The 19689-nt window shown below is 45.7% G+C and overlaps 1 long non-coding RNA gene across 2 annotated transcripts in view; it reads left to right on the top strand.

Moving 5' to 3' along the window:
• Positions 1–18055, top strand: part of LOC125099299 (uncharacterized) — a 31521-nt gene extending 13466 nt beyond the window's left edge. Inside the window, exons 2-3 of one of the 2 annotated variants that reach the window (XR_007127090.1) lie at positions 15018–15277; positions 15602–18055. This is a non-coding gene — a long non-coding RNA (uncharacterized LOC125099299). The remainder of the gene's footprint in view (positions 1–15017; positions 15278–15601) is intronic. The other variant, XR_007127091.1, reaches the window with a different exon arrangement.
• Positions 18056–19689: the final 1634 nt, after the last annotated feature.

Genomic DNA, 19689 nt, shown 5'->3' on the forward strand with positions numbered 1-19689 from the left:
AAGGCTACACTCAGTGCCAAGACAAGGTTTATTTGGCTCACAGGGGATTTTACAGAATTCGAAGATAGAATGTCTTTAGTCAGCCATGCTTTGGTTCACCACAATCCCCTCTGCTCCTCATTGCCTACCCATGGTCCTGCAACTCATTTCTGTTTGTTTTTGCCTTTTGAAGACTCTCAGGGTGTGGTCCCTGCTCTGGATGATGGAGGGTCTCTGATGGTTTTTTTTTTTTTTTAATTTTATTTATTTATTTGACAGAGAGAGAGATCACAAGTAGGTGGAGAGGCAGGCAGAGAGAGAGAGAGGAAGAAGCAGGCTCCCCGCTGAGCAGAGAGCCCGATGCGGGGCTCGATCCCAGGACCCTGGGATCATGACCCGAGTTGAAGGCAGAGGCTTTAACCCACTGAGCCACCCAGGCGCCCCTCTGATGGGTTTTTGGCAGCCATGATCAAGCTTCTGCTTTATAACAATTCCCTTGGTGATAATGAGGAAGAGAGTTCGTAGGGGTGTTCTGGAGGCAGAAGAGTTCTTTGGAGGTCATTGCAATAATCTAGGCAAAAGGTGTCCAGGGCCTGGAATTATGTCATGGAAGAGGGCATGGTAGGCATAAAGTAATGGCCTCACCATCCTTTATTGTGTGCCCTTGAAGTCTAGAGAAATGTGGGACAGAGTGATGGACCCAGAGCCAGCAATTCTATGTCCAGCACCACTTTATTTATTTATTTTTTTTTTAAAGATCTTATTATTTATTTGACAGAGAAAGAGGGAGCACAAGCAGGGAGAGTGGAAGGCAGAGAGAAACAGGATCCCTGCTGAGTAGGAAGCCCAATGTAGGACTCGATCCCAGGACTCTAGGATCATGCCCTTAGCCTGAGGCAGACGCTTAACCGACTGAGCCACCCAGGTGCCTCCCAGCACCACTGTAAATGACAGATTGCCATAAGAGTCCCTAACCTACTGGGCACCTCTTATGCCCCAGACACTTAACATTTATCATCTCCCAGTAATATTGTGTAGCTATTACTGACTCTCCTCCACTGTTCTACTAAGGCTCAAAGAGGTTGGGCAACCCCCATGGAGGGTTGATGCTACATGGTTGGCCCGGGGAATTTAGACCCAGAGTTGCATGGCTGCAAAACTGAGGCTCCGTCCACTCTTATGTACTTCACATACTGCCCAGTGGGTTTGTCTGGACATGGTCCATGAAAGCGGCATTTTGGGGAGCTGACCCAATGGGATATTAGTATGAACTTTTGAAACCACAGGACAGAAAAAAAGAACTGAAGATAAGCTACCCAAGAAGACAGGTCAAAAATACATGTTTGGAGCTTGTGCCATTAACTGGGCAAGGTCCTGCTACCTTTCTTTCAAAATATAAGAAAAAAAATTCTAAGTTTATTTACACATTAGAACACAAATGCCAAGGCAAGAGTAGGTGGTGTTCTTGGATCTACTGGCAAAAAAAAGTCTGGAGGGGAAACTAGGCTGGAGAGGATCCTTCTGGAAGAAACATCCCAGATGCCCTGCACTAAGAGCCCCTGCCTCCAGCTCTGCTCCCTCTTTTGTCCTCTACCAGCTTTGAGGAGAATTAGAAAACACTGTTATAGCCCTAAAAGTCCTCCCCAGAGAGTCAAGGCCCAAGAGAGTCAACCACTCCCTGCAAGGCAGTGGTTCTCAAAGTGTGGTCCCCAGGCCAGCAGTATCTCCATCACCTGGGCACTTGTGAGAACTGCAAATTCTCAGATACCACCTAAGCACCCTGAAGCAGAAACTCAGGGGGTAGGACCCCCCAACTCTGTGTTTTAACCAGCCCACAAGAGGATTCTGATGTGAGCCAGTTTGAGAAGCACTACAGTAAGTGATAATGTGATGGAATGAATGTTTGCTTGAATGCTTGAATGAATCTCATGTATGTTTCCTGCAGAGTCCTGGCCTTCCTTTCTCCAGATGAGTCAAGAATGTTCCCAGCGTTCACTTAGAGTCCAACAGAATCACAGGCATGGGCCAGTCAAAGAGCGGGCATGGGCAGAGAGACCATCGTAGGTGAGAATTCGGGTCCCATGTTGGCCTGTTTCATTTTGTTTTAATTTTGCTTGATCTGAACTCAGTTTCAATCTCACCTCCTCAGGAAAGAAATCCCAGCCTTCTCAGGCTCTGTTAGCAGCTCCTGTCACATTTCCCTGGAAACGTCCTTACTTCTGGCTCATCATCACCGTGTTCATGGCATTGTCACGATCGCCTGTTTACTAACCCATCTCTTCCACTCTAAGCCCAGTGAGGATGGAGGCTGTACTTTTCCTGTTCATCCTCACACCCCCAGAATCTAGCAGAGGGACAGTCAGTAAATATGGATTTAGTTAACTGAACACCAAGCTCATCTTTGCTTGCAAGGCCTGGTCATGGTGGTTTCCTCAGCAAGACTGTTTCTCTCCAGCTGGACCCGTGGCTTTGACTATGTTCTTATTCCAACCTTAGCTGCCAGGTCACCATCTCCTGATTACCCAACCTAACCCAGGTCCTGAACTGGTCTCTGTCTTCCCTGCTGCTTTGATTTTAACAGAACATTTATCGCTGTTTGACAGGCTATTTGATTGTTTTCTCTTCTAACCCCTACATGCATGCCCCTAGAGTGCAAGTTCTAGAATCAGGGCCTGGTCTCTCTTGCTCCACTGTGTAACCCCGGTGCGTGAAAACCCCCCCAGTAAATGATTTTTGGATCCTACATGACTTTTCACTGGCTCTCATTATTTCAAATACTTACACATCATCTGTGTATGATCATCTTAGAGATGGAGAAAAGTCAACCCAGAAGAGAGTGACTCGCCCAGGTCACACAGCTAGTGGGTGGAAGAACTGCCCACTAGAATCTATAGCCACCAGTCTTTGAGCCAGTCCTCTTTCTACCACATCAGTTCCCTCTTACTGAACTGGAAAGGTTAGTATTATTTTTCTGTACGTTATGGGGGAGGGGCATTGAATATTTAAAAACCTAAAGAAGTGTCAGGAGGGGTTCTATTTTATTAATAAGCTTGGTCCCTCTCTCCTCCTTCTTGCCACACTGACTAGTCTTATTTCAAAAGCATCTGCTTTTCCACCTGTGGGTCACGAAGTCATCACTGCACACCATAAATCCATCATCATCTTTCCTTGCAGCTGCGTTAGCTGACAGCTCTGAATCACCCGTGTCGTGAAGATGCCAGGAGAGCCGGGGCGTCAGAGCCCGTCAGTAGGAGACACCCGGCGGTTGCCGGTGGCTGCCCCAGGGTTTCTGCACTGGGGCAGAGGCCCCTCCACCTTGCCTGGCTGCTGTGGGGAGGGATCCACTGGACATGAAAGGATGTCACTTTGAGCGGCAGCTGATTAATGTCAGAGGATTAAATAGGACCCCATATCAAGTTCAAGTTCTGCGTGATCAACCTAGAGCTTCACGAGCTTTAGAGAAAGGTAGCCTCTGCTGTAACTCTGGACCAAAAGGAGAACAGCACTGTTCATTGAAGTATCTTTGATAGAGGGAAAAAAAAAAAAAGACCAGGGTATTATAATACCAACTTTAGTGCTTTCTTAGTACTATTGACATCTGATTAGAATAGTAGACTTAACTGAATTCTTATGGCAAGTTGGTTTGAAAAATTAGGTTACAAAATATAAAGTACCTTATGAGCTTATTTTTGTTTTAGAAGGGTATAGATGGGTAGATGGATGCACAGCTGGGTGGAAGGGTCATAGATATACAGGAAGGTAGGGATACGGCTGGGTGCACAGCAGACGGGTGAGACAGAAAGACAAAAGAAAGACTGGAAAAACCAACACCAACATTAACAGTGGTGGTGTCTGGATAGAGAAATTCACCGCCATTTTTAAAACTGCTTACCATTATTTCTTGATTATTTAGTAATGAACTTCTGTGGCTCTTGTTAACACATAGTTATTAACACCACCAATTCCAATACTCAGAGGGAAGAGCTCATCTTGGACCTGTGTTTCCTTTTTATTCTTTTTATTCTCTGAGTGGATGTTCATATCATCCTTCCATCTATCCATCCGTCCACCCACTCAGGAGGCAAATCTATTTAGACTTTAGGGTGGCATTTACATGAGACCCCATAATATTTTTATATCCACCTTAGATCCTTTCGGGACTCCGGGTTGGTTTCGGTTTGGTTTTGGTTTCTTCTCTAGAGCTTGGAGTCACTTTCCACACTGCATCATACCATACCTGGTGTCATCCTGGTCAGTACCTGCTCATGCTCTAAGACCTTCTTCAGACCTCGCCATTCCCCCTCTCCTTTATGATCGCTTGCATCCCTTCCCTTCCCTCTACTCTCTCCTCCCCCTGACAGCTGGGGTCTCCCGTTGCCCCTTGTCCCCTACTGTATTGGCAACTTCCCACTCTGTGTGGTTATTATCTATACAGTTGCTACCCCTGGATCAGACCAGGAGCGTCCTGGTCCTCCAGCTCACTTCCATCTCTACATGAGGGCCCAATTGCCAATAAAATCTCATCTGCTTTCCCTCACGTCCCCATCGGCCTAAAAGGAGACTTGGCTAACAACAACCTTAATGCTATTCCCTTAATCAACAGGCATTTACCAAGCACTTACTATATACTAAATACAGAGACTAACAAGGTACAGTATCACCCTCCTGGGGCTCAGCCGGGTTGGGGGAGGCAGACTTAAGCACCAGAAAGTGAACCATAAACCAGACTCCAGCGTATATTGGTATCCCATTATGGCCTAGACAGTGAGTCTTCTTGGAGTTCAAGACAAGACCCCAGCAGTCTGTGTGGACAGGAAGAGACTTCCTAGAGGAGTTGGGCTTAGAGCAGGGACTTCAAAGCAGAGAAAGATTCAGATGAACAGAGAGGATAGGGAGGGCATTTCAGGTGGGGAAAGTGGTGGGGTACACATGCAGAGCTGGAGGGCTCCTGGTTTGCTCATGGTGTTTACAGTCTATGGGAGCTGAAAGGCATCAGACCTCATTCGGGCCTGAGGGTCACATCTGGCTGATCATTTGGAATCTGTATGGTTTGTATGAGCCTCAATTCCCTCACTCATGGACTGGGTGGCTTATTACCTGCTTTATCTGCCTCCCAGGGAAGTTAGGAGAGGCTTATGAAATAATCACATGATATGCAAAAGCTCTTTGCAAAGTGTAAAGCATCATACACACGGAATTCAAAGAACAATAATAATCGACAATATAGCTAAAGGAAGGTGACTTAGAAGCGAAGGGAAACATTGAAGTGTGTTAGAAATATTTAGGGCAGGGTTTGGAGAGGACTTAAAGATTCTGAGTTTGTTTTACCATTTGGATCTCACTGTCCCTAGGTTCATTCTCCTGCAAATTCTTACTGATGTTGCCCCTCCTTCCCAGTCTGGGTTAGGTTGCACCTCTGTGTTCCTAATCCCACTTAATTTCTGTTAACATATCTGTCTCCCAAACCAGGCTGGGAGTTTATGGAAGGCAGGTACCTTTCCCTATTTATTTTATGTCCTCAGTGCCTAGCCCAGTGCCTGGCACACAGTGAGCCATCAGTAGATACGTTAACTCTAGTTAACTCTTCATGATCACTCATTTTGCTAAGTACTTACTAAGAATTTGCTCATCCCCACAACAGCCTTGTGCAGTAGGTCTTATTCCCAGTTTACAGATAGACAAAGTGAGTCTTAGGAGGCTCGGTAACTCAGCCAAGTTCACCCAAGCCATAAGCGCTCGTGCCAGATTGAAGCTGAAACAGGCTTCAGTGCTCTACTGTGCTTTCCTGTGAATTCTTTCACTCATTCGTTCCACCCATAAGGATCACAGGCCTACCGTGTGCCAGGAAATGTTCCAGGTTAAAGGAATATGTCTGGCAGAAGTGATAAACAGGATCTCAGATAAACCCATGCCAGGTGAGAAATGTGAAACAGATGTGGGACCAAAGCGCAGAGCTCCACAGAGGGGTGGGGGTGGGGTGGAAGGTACCTCCCATAGAGGAGAATGGGGAGCAAGGGCATTCGGTCCAGGCGGAGGGGAGGGCAAGTACAAGGACATCAAGGTGAGAAATCTAGCGTGGATGGTACCCTGAGCCTTCCTCACTAGACAATGTTCTTCTGGAGGGTGGAAAGCATATCTTAAACATCTCCCTTGTAATAACCCTCCGCGGGGATTGGAACGAGGCACCCCAAACTAGCGAGAATCTGGTGAATGAATAATATTGGTTTCCACATTTTTAAAAAAAGGACAAACTGGGGCGCTTGGGTGGCTCACTGGGTTAAGCCGCTGCCTTCGGCTCAGGTCATGATCTCGGAGTCCTGGGATGGAGCCCCACATTGGGCTCTCTGCTCAGCAGGGAGCCTGCTTCCTCCTGTCTCTGCCTGCCTCTCTGCCTGCTTGTGATCTCTCTCTGTCAAATAAATAAATAAAATCTTTAAAAAAAAAAAAAAAAAGGACAAACTTTAGTTTTCAGGAAGACCCTGGGTGGCTGAGTGGGAAGGTGCTCCAGCTCGCAAGGGCAGCCAAGGATGACCGAAAGGAAATGACTTCGTGTTTATCAAAACCTCTTTGATTGGCTCAAAATATCCAGGTCCCCATCTGAAACCTACTCTCCTGTTAACAGAATGTGAAAACAAGCCCTTGTCTAAGGTACTGTGGCTTTTGCAAGTTGCTAGGATATCAATATATTTACCCACAGCCTCAGACATTTGGCTCAGGAACAGCCCACTCAGTCCTCACATGAGGCTAGATCATGGGGATTCAATCCACATGAGGTCCTAAAGGGGCTTTGAAATTAACCAGGGAGTTGATAATTGCTTGGAGGTTTTGCTATAATAAGCTTTTTTTTGTTGTTGTTAAGTTGATTTGCTTTGGTTTCTTTTGGGGTTTCAAATTCAGTTGTGATTTGCACCTGCTTTTTTTGAACCTAACAGAACATATGAGGGAGAGGATGGAGTCATATTTTTCCACTCCGCACTCCCTGGGCTTCCGACATGGGGATGCTCTGTGTCTGGCTACCCTAAGGGAAAACAGGACATTTGGGTTTGGGGGACCCTTTAGGGAAATGCAGGAAATATGGTCTAGAACAGATTGAAATCCTGGCCCAAGTGCCAAACACTAAACCACTGGCTGTGCAGTGATTTGGGGGCATGGTGGGACAGACGGCTTTTGTCAAACTGCAGGACTCAGGGCTGACTCAAGACCTATGCCAGGGCCACACACCTAGCCTCCATGTGCCTCAAATGCAAACCAATTTGACTGAAGTAGAGGAAAACAAAATAGACTCACTCCCTGATTTTTATTTCTTCCAAATCATTACATTCTCTAAACAGAACACAAGATTCTACCATTTCGATTCTGTCATTTTTTAAAAAGGGCTGCAAACTTCCCTTGGCATCACCATTACCCCATTTTTTTTTTTTAAGAGAGAGATACCATGTACCCCCATGGATGAGCAGTGGGGAGGAGGGGTAGAGGGAGAGGGAGAGAGAGCCCAGCATGGAGCCAGACATAGGGCTTGATCTCAAGACTCTGAGACCAGGACCTGAGCTGAAATCAAGAATCAGAGACTTAACTGACTGAGCCACCCAGGTGCTGCACCCAATATATTTTTTAAAGATTTTATTTATTTGAGAGTGAGAAGGGGGAGGGGCAGAGGAAGAAGCAGACTCCCCGCTGAGCAGGGAGCCTAAGGCAGGGCTCCATCCCAGGTCCCTGAGATCATGACCTGAGCTGAAGGCAGACACTTAACCAACTGAGCCACCCAGGCGCCCCACAATATTTTTTAAAGCCCTCTTCATGCAGACCCCAGGGCTACACAGACCAGCCCTGGATCCTAGCATGGTGGTCAGATGATAATCCACAAATGTGCCCGTAGCACCTGGGAGAAACTCTCGGCTTGAAGTTATTATTTCCATGGGCAAATGACCTATCTAATTATTGAGCCAGGGCAGCTTAATTATCAACACTTCTAGAACTCTATTTTGGACTGACAATCATCTAGAAAAATGTAATTGTTACTTAGTCTATAACCCTTTCAATGGCTCAAATGTTTATGGTAATTTTAGTGACATCATTTATAACTAATCTAACCTAGAAGACTCATTGGCAAGTTATATTGCTCAAAACTACATGCTCTGTAGTATATTATTGAAATCTTTTCTGCAATTCTAGTGAACCGCAGGTAATGCCTGCTTTGGGAATGTTCAGGTTTAGATGATTCTGACTCTATCCAGTGGCATCTACTGGCTTTTTTCAGGGCTTCCTTTGCCAGACACAGTCGCACAAGAAGATCACCTGTATTGAGTTATGTGATTGGTTTTGACCATGAAGCTGCACGAAATCAAGTGGATAGTTCACCGGTACAAATCATGAGGTTCCCTAAGGTCTACGGACTTGTGTTCCCATGCCACCCCAATTTGGACAACTGTAAGAACTTTATTTTGTGAATCTTCCTGATTTTTGTTTCATATTTCGATTGACATATGATCAACAATGTTTTAAAATATTTAGTAGAGATCGAGAAACAAACTCAAGACATTATTTTAACATCACCCTGGCCGGCCCCTCCATCTTCTTTCCCCATCAGAGCTTACACGAGCCTTGTTAGGTGTATGTTTTCACGGCTTGTTGAATCTAAGACATAGTACTTGACCTCAAATGGTCGCAGAGAAAGGGCAGGTGGAAGCCATTTTCTGCACTTCTGCTTTCCCATGGGAAAATTGGGGAAATAAAACATGCTCAAATCAGTTCAGGTCTGCTGTAGACATACTGTGTTCATTCATGTTCTATAGAAATGACTGCTGATCATTCCAGTATAAATAGCATGACTGGTCCACAGCATCATGTATAGCTATTCTATATGATTGGTCCCATGTTATCACTTTCTACTTCCCATCATTTGCCTGGTTTGGATTTATTTTATTTTTTAAAGTGGATATCTTCTCTCTTCTATTAAACCCTGAGCTCCTTAGAGAGAGAGGTATGATTTACCAATCTTCACATCTTAGACTGGCACACCATGGGTCCTCAAGATAAAGGCAACGTCAGGGGAAAGGTAGCACCCATCAAACATTCCTGCTGGGTCAGATGTTGTTCTGGACAGTGAAGTCACACCACCTCACTTAGTCCTTGTCACCATGTGACCCCTGTCTCTCCCTCTCCTGTACTGTGCTCCATCCACACTGGCCTGTTTATAATACCTTAAATATACAAGCTTATTTAACCTCTGACTTTTGCACTGGCTGTTAATCTGCCTGGAACACTTTATCCCCAGATCCTTCCATGGTTGGCTCTTTCCTTTCATTCAAGTTCAAAATCACCTCCTCTGAGAGTCTCATCCTGATCAGCTCCGCCAGGGAACCTGACCTGCCCCCTCCCCCGGATCTTCTTTATTCTCTCCATAGCATTTTGTGCCTGAAATTATTCGCTTGTTAATGTATTATATGTCTCCTCCTGCCCCTTCCCCAACTGAATTGTAACCCCCTTGAGGGCAGGAGTTAGCCTGCCTTGTTTGTGACTATATTTTTAGCTAGAATAGTGTCTGATACATAATACATGCTCAATTGTTGTCCAGGGAGAAAATAACCTTGAGTGGAGGTTGTTACTAAACCAATCTGAGAGATGAGGAAACAGGCTCATGGATGTGGGGTGACATGCCTTCTGTGGGAAACTTGGGATTGGCAGATCTGAGACCAAAAGCCCTCCTCCAAACCCAGACCTCTCACATTATAGGATAACAGCTGCTCTGTGAGAACAGGCAGATGCATTGATGGAAACGTTATGTATCTTCTACTTTGTTCAGATCCTCTGATGGTTCTCTTGTTTCCTTGTCTATTTTTAAAGTATAGGCAACCTGGCCTGTAGATCTCTAAGTTCAAAGAGTTTTATTTACCAGGGTAATAACAATAACTGTTTCTGTGTATGCTAATATGCTATGAGCTTTGTATATGCCATGTCAATCCCTATAAACACTCTATGAGGAGGGTCATTTTATCTCCATTTTCCACATGAGGAAAATAAAACTCAGGAAGACAAAGACCAAATATTAAAGTCAGTGGTATCAAGACAAGAATCAGAAGGTACGAACAGGGTAATTTCAGAAGTGATTGATAATGACCCCACCCTGGGTGGCTCAGTGGGTAAAGCCTCTGCCTTCGGCTCAGGTCATGATCTCAGGGTCCTGGGATAGAGCCCCACATCGAGCTCTCTGCTCAGCAGGGAGCCTGCTTCCTCCTCTCTCTCTGCCTACTGTGATCTCTGTCTGTCAAATAAATAAATAAAATCTTAAAAAAAAAAAAAAAGAAGTGATTGATTAAAGACCACAGGAACCAAGATTTCTCTCTTTGCTTCCAAAGCCTATGTTCCTAAGTACCATATTGGATTCAGGACTTTCTAAAAAATAGGATCTGAGCTGGGTACCAAGGATATGAAGAGTCCCTGACCACAACAAGCTCACAGTCTGGAAAATGAAGACATGATTGGAACAAGAAAGGAATCCATGGGGCGCCTGGGTGGCTCAGTCGGTTGAACATCTGCCTTCTGCTCAAGTAATGATCCCAGGGTCCTGGGATTGATCCCTGCATTAGGCTCTCTGCTCAGTGGAGAGCCTGCTTCTCCCTCTGCCTGCCATTCCCCCTGTTTGTGCTCACTTTCTGTCAAATAAATAAATAAAATCTTAAGGAAAGAAAGAGAGAGAGAGAAAGAGAAAGAAAGAAAGAAAGAAAGAAAGAAAGAAAGAAAGAAAGAAAGAAAGAAAGAAAGAAAGAAAGAGGAAGGAAAGAAGGGAGGGAGGTAGGGACAAGGGAAGGAAGAAAAGAAGGAACCCAGGTATGGAGAGGGGTATGGGGGGTGGGGAAGGAGAATGTCTGTGTCCTGCAGCCCTGAATGTCTGTGATTAAAAAGGCAAATGAGCTTCTAGTTTTTCAGAGTAACATGGGCCGTAGTGGGAGACGGGCCACTTGGAACTTCCATTTCAGTGATGTGGTGGCAGGAGATAGCCCACTTGCCTATAGAGGCTAGAGAAGCATACGGATGAAGGGTCCACACAGCCCTGGCACGTGGCAGGAGGGAAAGTAGGAAACTGAGTCAGGACAGCAGGGCTACCACAGTGGTCCCCAGACCTGCTGGTCTACTTTCTCTCATGTCCTCAAGCTGGTCACTCTGACTCATGGCCTTTTGGCTGCAGGAAATCCACACTGACCCAGTTGCTGCCTGGAGCACTTGGTTTTGGTTTCATTTTCTAGTACGGAGTATGGTCATAATGTATATTCAACTTATAAATTTTCTTCATACTTTCAAAGCTTCTTACAGAATGAAAGAGAAGGGGTCTTGTGACAATGTGGTCACCTTGGTAAATGTTCCATAGCTGACCGGAGAGACAAGGGCTCTCTTACCAGGATGAGGTCTTCTCAGCCTGTGAAGCTACCAGCCCCAATACACAAGAAAAAGTTGTCAGTCAGGGTTCCTGCAGGAACAGAAGGTATGCTCAAATTGGGTTATTTGGGGGACGTTTAATGAAAGGATTCTTACTTTGGCGCAAAGGAAAGCAGATCAGATAGCACAAAGGAAATCTTGGGGCTTGCAATAGTAGGGAGCCACTACTCTCACTAGGTCATGAAGGGACAAGAATAGAGAGCAGTTCCTGGAATCAAAGGATGGTAGTAGTAGAGTGAGAGCCTCCCCTGAGAAGAGGCTGCTCTCAGTAGAGGAAACCAGCCAAGCACCAAAAACCCTGAAAGGAGGCAGCCAGGGAGAAAAAAATACCCCAGTGTCACACTCCTTCCACTCTTTGCACCTGCTGGTGCCTCCCATAGGCTGGTCTCATGTGGAAGCTAGAGGGAAAGGGAGCTTATCAACATGGTCCTTGGGGTGCAGAGTGCAGAAGGGTGGCAGTGATGTGAAGGGACATGGACACTCACCAGGACAAGGGTTATGGTTGGTTGAGAATAGCTAAAAAAGAGTAACGATTTGGGTAGATAGCTGTCATTGACTATTTGCAGTATACCTAGCCCTTCAAAAGCACATCCGTGGATTAGCTCATTTGATAATCAGAGCAAGTCCATGAGGAAAGCACTATTCCGGTCCCATTTTACAGATTGGGACAATAGGGATTACAGAGATCAAATACTGCTGGTAAATGGAAGAGTGTGGACTTGAACCCAGGTGGCTATGATTACATTTCCAGTGCCTTTTGTCTACTGGACCACCCCATCTTACCCAAGGGAAAATTGATCAGTTAGGTCACAAAGCATTGCTAAAATGGAGGGAGTGACTGAAATACAACCTAAGGAGACAAAGATGAGATAGTTCCATAACCCAAATAAAGTTATGTCAGATAAGACATAACTAAGATTGAACAAATACACTCCATTTAAAAGATATTAAAGTATAAACCGAAAGAAAAGGGACAGGGAGAGACCAAAAAAAAAAAAGAAAGAAAGAAAAGAAAAAGAAAAACAGAGAGAGAGAGAGAGAGAATGAACTAGCCAATTGCATATAGGACACAGGCCAAATGTCTAATTATAGCTGATAAGGCCCCTTATGATCTGTACCTTGCCCGACTCATCTTTCCCCATTCCCCATGGGGCACTGTGTCCCAGCCAAACTAAACTTTATTTAGTTCTCTAAATAGTCCTCAGATCTTACCCATGCTGTCCCTTCTGCCTGGAACATGTTCCCTTGCTGTCTATTCTATCTATCTTATTTATCTATCAGGCCCTAAATCTGAACTTTTTCTCGTCTTTCTTCCCTCTCTTGCTTCCTCCCTCCCCCTCTAACTTATATTTATTGGGCTCAGTACATGCAGGCACAGTGGTAGGTGTTGCTGACTTTGGCCCCCATTGGTCCCTGCCCTCATAGAGTTAACATGAGGAAACCTTCCCTTCATGCCCAAATGTGGGTTGGAGTTTCTCCTGTGTATTTTCTCACCACCTGGTCTGTTCCTATTACAGCCTTTTCACTATGTGTTCTGGCAGAATACTCTGTCTTCTGGTTCTGCACCTGTCTCCTCTACGAGACCATAGGTTCCATGGCTGTGGGCCTATGTCTGTCTCATTTCCTATTGCTGCTGTGACAGATTACCCCAAACTCAGTGGCTTATCACAACCCAATTAATTACCTTACAGATTCTAGAGGTCAGAAGGTTGACACAGGTTTCACCGGCTAAAATCAAGGTGTGGGAAGTCTGCATTCCTCTCTGGAGGTTCTAAAGAAGAATCTGCTGTTGGCCTTTTCCAGTTAGAAAGTTGCCCACATTCCTTGACAGACAGCCCCGTCCTTCACCTTCAAAGCTATCAACAGCTGGTGGGGTCTTTCTCACATCGCATTATTCTGACACTGACTCCTTCATCTCTTTAAGGAACCTTGTGCTTTTTTGAGCCCACCTGTACAGTCTACGCTAGCATTCCTATCTTAAAGTTGGCTAATTGGCAATTTTTTTTCTATTTGCAACCTTAATTCCCTTTGCCATGTAACAGTGCGTACTCATAGGTTCTAGGGATCTTTAGGGGGTCACCATTCTGCCAACCATACTGTGTATGCTAGTCCAAGGGCAAACATAAAATATCTGAATATGCAGGTGGGTTTTTATATGTGTGGAACAGATAGCATCTCTATACATGTCTAAGGCATGTGTCTGTTTGACCCATGTGTGTAGATTGGGTGTTCACATGGGTGGCTCTCTTTGTGTGTAGTTCAGGGGCATACACTGCCTGATTTCATATGTGTGCATGTATGTGTTGGAGGTGGGGGGATGGCCCAAGGGGAAATATAGATGTCCTCGATAATCAGGTATTATTTTCCTGACAATTCAAGTTGTGAAATATTTGCTTTATTTTCCATATGGACACTTAAGCCTCAGAGACCTGCAAGCTCTATTCATAGAGAAGGTAGCATCCTGCCTGGGCCAGAAAGGCCTTCTAGAAGGACCTGCATGAATCAGCATACAGATCAGAGACACATTCAGTGCTTCCAGCAATGAGCAGATCAGTCAAATCAATGTTTCCCATCTTTACTGTGAGAGTAATAGCTTCTAACATGGAATCTTGCTCAAATTGCCAGCCTATCCTCTACCTCATTTCATGAAGCTAAGAACCACAGAACCCTTAGGGATCACCTAACTCACATCCTTCACTTTACAAAGAAGATGCGGCCAAGGCTGCAGGTGACCTGTGTATGTTCAGCCAGCCATCCTGGATGGGACAGGGATGGGGACCCCTACTGCAGTTAAGATCCTTGTGAAGTAACTGTCAACTCCTTGAGGACAGGGACCCCCACACTCCATGCTCCTATAGCACCAGGCTTCCTTGGGGCTTTCTGTTCCCTAAGTCCTCATGCTTCTGAGAGATAAAACCTAGAGATGTGCCTCTAGACACAGCCTCTTTATTCCCAGGAGATGCTTCTGGTCAGAATCTGTCATATTTTTCACTTCTCATGGGAAGCTGGGCAAGAGAGTCTAAAAATCTCAAGCTAGGTTTTTCTGACCTTCCCCTTAAAGCACAGATGAAGCCAGAAGAAAACCATAACTTTAATTCTCAGGGTTTCCTGGCCCTGTCCCAGCCTTCCAAAGAAAATGTGTCTTCTCCATTTGTTTGATTAACAATATTTGGGCATTACAACTGAATGTAGTTGCTATGTGAGAAGTACATGCATTACAGTGAACAGATGTGGATCTCTGCCCTCAAGGGCTGTATGATCATAGAACTTTCAGGTTAAAAGCAACTTCAATCAGTTCCAAAGTTGTTTCATTTTGAACAAAAAAAAAAAAAAAAAAAGAGAGAGAGAGAGAGAAGAGAAAGAGGAAATGTGAGATGAACACTTCTAATCAGAGTAGGGGTGGGTGGAGAGAAGAGATCATGAGAGCAAGAAAAAGACAGTCAGAAGCACATGAGGACCCAGAGGGACAATGATGTGGTGAAAAGTCTAGAAACAAAGAAAGGAGCGAATTGTCTCCTATTCCAGAGATTTCCTTTGCATCTGCAGAGAATCCTAAGCAAGGTTCTTGCCTCTAGGATGTACTATCCTTGTGTGCCTCCCTGTAGTGCTCAGGAAGAAGGAAGCCAAGATAGAAAGAGACCCTCCACAGAAGCACCAATATACCCAAAGGAGCCTGGAGGGAGGGGTCAAGAGTCTGTGGTCTGACTACCCAAGGGCTGCTCTGAGCTCCCCTCCTCCCAAGCATCCCTGAAGAGAAACCACTCTCTGTCCAGAGAAGAGGGAAAGCAAACCATCTGTCCTACAGGCCACCTCAGCTCATGCTGGTTCTGTCAGCTGTGGTTATATGTGCCCGGTTGTGACACAGGTAAACTACAGCAGGTGCTCTTTGGCCTTTCTTGATAAGGCTGAGAGCAGAAACCTTTCATTTATTCTACTTATCCAACCAATATTTATTGGCCACCTTTAGGATGATAGACACTGTACTCGGTGTGTATTTGCATACCAAACCTTGACCTAGGGCTCCACATAGCAGGTGCTCACAACCTGTGTATTGTAAACAAGCAAGGTTGGGGATCCCTACTTCGTAGAAAAGGGAACTGATAGCCAGAGATAGTAAGGGCCTCAGAGAATGGCAAGACTCAGGTCCTCCCAGGACTGACCTTTTAACTCTCTCTTTCCTATCCCCAAGCCCAGGCCTATCTATCCTGTACATACACCCTGATTTCCTGGTCCTCAGGCTGGAACTGGTGCTGGGAAGGCCCCCGAAGGGAACTGCCCAGACTGAGTCCAGAACTTTTCTAAGACAAGGACACCATTGAATTCATCTTTGTAACCTGAACACCGAGCTCCACTCTCTGGCATATAGTAGATTGTCTTTAAAGTGACTTAAATGAATGAATAAAGCTGTGTGGTTTTGTCCTCTCAGATCCTGGAAACTTCCCTGTCTCATTCAAGTCTTAGCAGAGGGGTCACTTGCCTCAGCCTCACAGCCTCTCTGCTGCCCTATTCCTGGATAAACATGGGCCAACAAACTGCAGTGAGATCATCCTTGAGGCACACTGGGACTTCCTCATGAATGACAGAAACCAGGTAAGCTGAGGAAGGCAGGATGTGGTCCCCAGTTCAATTCTCCATGTTTTAAGGGAGATAGCAAGGCCAGGCTTGGAATCTAGTGCTGAAGAATCCAAGATGGTTGAGGTGAACGGCTGCAGGTGGTTCTAGACAATGTGGGAACCCTGAAGTTAGATGGGATCTGAGCTGGTTTCCCCTTTTTTCTGAAAGGAGGACTCTGAAGAGGACATAGTGTGTAGCCTATGATGACAAGAGCACGCCAAGGTAAGGAGGAGCATGGAAGAGCGTGGGGTGTATCTGGAGACTAACCAGCCACGTGGTGGGTGGGTGGATGTGGATCTTGAGCAGCAGGACAAGCCTGGGGAGGAGGCTGGAGCTAGCTTGCAAAGGCATTAAGGGCTGGGGGCCCTAGAACAGCCTGATTGGGCAATGGAGTGAAAGGGTCAAGGTGATGTCCATCCTGAGGTCAGAGCACTCTTACAGCTTGGCGGGTGATCCCTTTAATGGGGGTGAGGGAATCAGATTTGCATAGAGACTGCCTTAGTCCAGTTGAACTGCTGTTACTGGTAGAATGGATTGCTTACAAATAACAGAAATTTATCTTTCACAGTTTTAAAGGTTGGAAGTTCATGATTAAGGTGCCAGCATGGTTGGGTTCTGGGGAAGGCCCTCTTTTGGGTGGCAGACTGGTTTTCTCACTGCTACTCACGTGGTAGGAGGGGACTAGGGAGCTCTCTGGGGCCTCTTTTGTAAGGGCACGAGTCCCATTCATGGTAGTTCCATCTTCATGACCCAACCACCTCCCAAAGGCCCCACCTCCTAATCCCATCACATTGGACATTAAGACTTCAACATATGATTTTTGAGGGACATATGTGTTCAGACCGGAATAGAGACCACTAAGGAGACTACAGCAGTGGTCTAGGTGAGAAGCAATAAAAGCCTGAATGAGGCAAATATCTTTAGGGAAGGAGAGAAGTGATCCTATTCAAGAGCCAGGGGGCAGCTAGAATGGACAACATTCAAGGCCTGATCAGGTAAGAGAGACAGGGAAGGTGGGATGACTCCAGGCTCCCTGCTGGTGGCCACAGTAGATAATGATGCCCTACACAGAGGTGGGGAATTTGAGGAGAGTGCAAACTGAGGGTAAGATTGCCATTCCATTTTAGACAGTTGGGTTTGAGGGATCCACTAGGAGAGTTGCTCAGGGTCAGGCCTGGAATTTCACACAACCACTGACGGGATGGGTGAATCTGAGATTCTGGAACCCTTACAGTCTGTAAGGCTCTCTGGGGTTGGATGCATGGGGAGGCGGTACAGAAACCAGCAAGACACATAGGGCCATATAAGGAAGGAGGGAAACAAACAAAGCACTATCCTTTTGAGCCCCAACTTCACCCAGAACCAAGGATTGCCACTGTTAGTTTCTTTAGTCTTCAAACTGAACACATAAACATCAAGGTTGGGGTCACGGTTCTTGGTTAAAGCAAGCCATCACCTGTCTCATGATCCAAGATTTTGCTAAGATATATTAGCGTTTGATTTTCTAAATCCTATTTCTGTAAAGTGCACCAAATTTCCATCTGGGTCTGGAGGCAGAAAGTTTCCAACTTAAAATGAAAAGTTGGTCCTCAAGGCAGCCTTTCTCTCAGCTGAGACTTGGCACACTGTGTTGTCAAAGCCTCCTTGTACAAGATCGGTCGAATTTCCTCCTTTTACCAATTTACATATTTTTCCTTCCGCCATGGGAAGGAGCGCTTCAGGAGTTTCTAATTTCCTTCTACACAGTAACAAAAGGCCACAGGGCCCCCAGTCACCGAGGCTCCCCGGTGCCGAGGAGAAAATGTTTACGGTACAATTTAGCCTGCAGCAAATCCGCCATCAGCATTTTTACAAACCTCAGGGAAAGAAGAAGAAACAAAAGCTGTTGAAATGTGAAAATAATTAGAGAAGAGACTTTCCCAGGGAACAAACATGGCCCTCACTGTACAGAGGGAAGAACAAACAAACTTTGGGGAGGTTATGGAGTTGTAAAATCCTTGTTTACTTCTGAAGAAAGAAATAAAGTTGGAGGGGAGCCACGGGTCTGCAGAATAATAAATCAAGTTGGGGTGGGTGGGTGGGGGGAAGGAGGGGCCCGACTATAAATCCAGAGTCCAAAACAAAGCAACATTCCAGCAGTCCCTGGTGGCGTGTGAACCTGTACCGTGTGATTTCTGAGGAGATCTGGCTCCTGCCCAGTGTCACTGTCTTCACGATGTCAGCATGCCCCCACCCCAGCAGCAAAGCATTTGGTTTGGGTTAAGGTTTCTGAACCAAAGTCGCAGGGTTGCTTGACTTTCAAAAAGAAAGGAAAAAAAAAAAACCACCCTAGTTCCCTCTTCCTCTCAAGCTAAACTTTCCACAGCCCTTTCAGCAGTGACAGAAACCACCAGCGGCTCAGTCAGGCGCAGCCAGGGCCGAACCAGGGAGGCGGGAGGAAATTCCCACCGCGGGGGGCTCACTCGGGAAGGGGCGCTCTGGGGCCTCTTCCCGCCCGGGCCTGAGGTAAATTTGCCTGTGAAAGGTCACAACTGAACAGCCTCCCCGGCTGAGGGATTTTTCTCCAGGCTAAGCCTCAGGTTTCTGGGAGGGAAGCGTCCTGTTTCCTGTTAAGTCAATCTCCTAGAAATGACACCGAGGGTAAGGAGAGTAAGGGAGAACCCGAGGCCTTTTTACAGGGACACAAACACCAGGAGTGAAGTGACAGTTTTCACCTGCCGCTAAGAGCCCAATGACATTCATTGCCTAGACCTTCAGATGTTTTTCTCTCTCTTTTTAGATGGAAATGAAAGGGGAATTGAATTCATTCAACAGGGATTGAGTGCCTACTCTAGGCTCGCTAGCTCTGCTAAACCCTGTGAATACATTGTCTTACATAATCCTGGTAACACACCAAGGAGATAAATACCATTATCATAAATATCATCTTACGGATGACAACACTGAAGTTCAGAGAGTTCGTGTGACTGGCCCAAGGTCACACAGCCATCAGTGCGAACAGGATGCAAACTTCTGTCTGCCTCTAACTTCATTTCTCTTAACCACTAAGCTCTACTACTCCCACAACACTGGTTCTGCTGGTAGGAGCAATAACAAACTGACTGAAAAATACAAGAGATCAAATTTTGCTAAAGTTAATTAGCTTCATTAAGAGCCGGGTAGCAGTAGTAACAAATAATAATATTGCTAAGAAATTGCCAACCATTGAGCATTTACTATGCCCAGGCTAAGCACTTTACATATGTTATTTCAACTACCCGTCTGAGGGGGGTGGTATCCCCATTTTGCATCCGGGCTAACTGAGTTAGTGAGAAGGCCAGGAGCTTCCCTAAGGTCACCAACCCAGTAAGTGGCAGAATAATCTCAGGGTGTCAACTAGGCTCTAGCAGTGATCCAACACTGGTTCCAATGTAGAAGCTCAGGGTCTTGGTGGACTCGGCAGAATATCACCTATTGGGAGTTTTTTTTTTTTTTTTTTAACTTAAAATGACTAACAATGTATAATTTTGGGCTATGTTGGGTGCCATCTTAATTGGTTTTGGTATGGCCAGAGCCCAAAGGCTAAGATTTCTGAAATGAAGTCACAGGGTTGTTCGACTTTCAAAAAGAAAGGGGAAAATAAATCAAAACACCCTAGTTCCCTCTTCTTCTCAAGCTAAACAT

This window comes from Lutra lutra, chromosome 4 (assembly GCF_902655055.1).
Source record: "Lutra lutra chromosome 4, mLutLut1.2, whole genome shotgun sequence".
Taxonomy (NCBI): domain Eukaryota; kingdom Metazoa; phylum Chordata; class Mammalia; order Carnivora; family Mustelidae; genus Lutra; species Lutra lutra.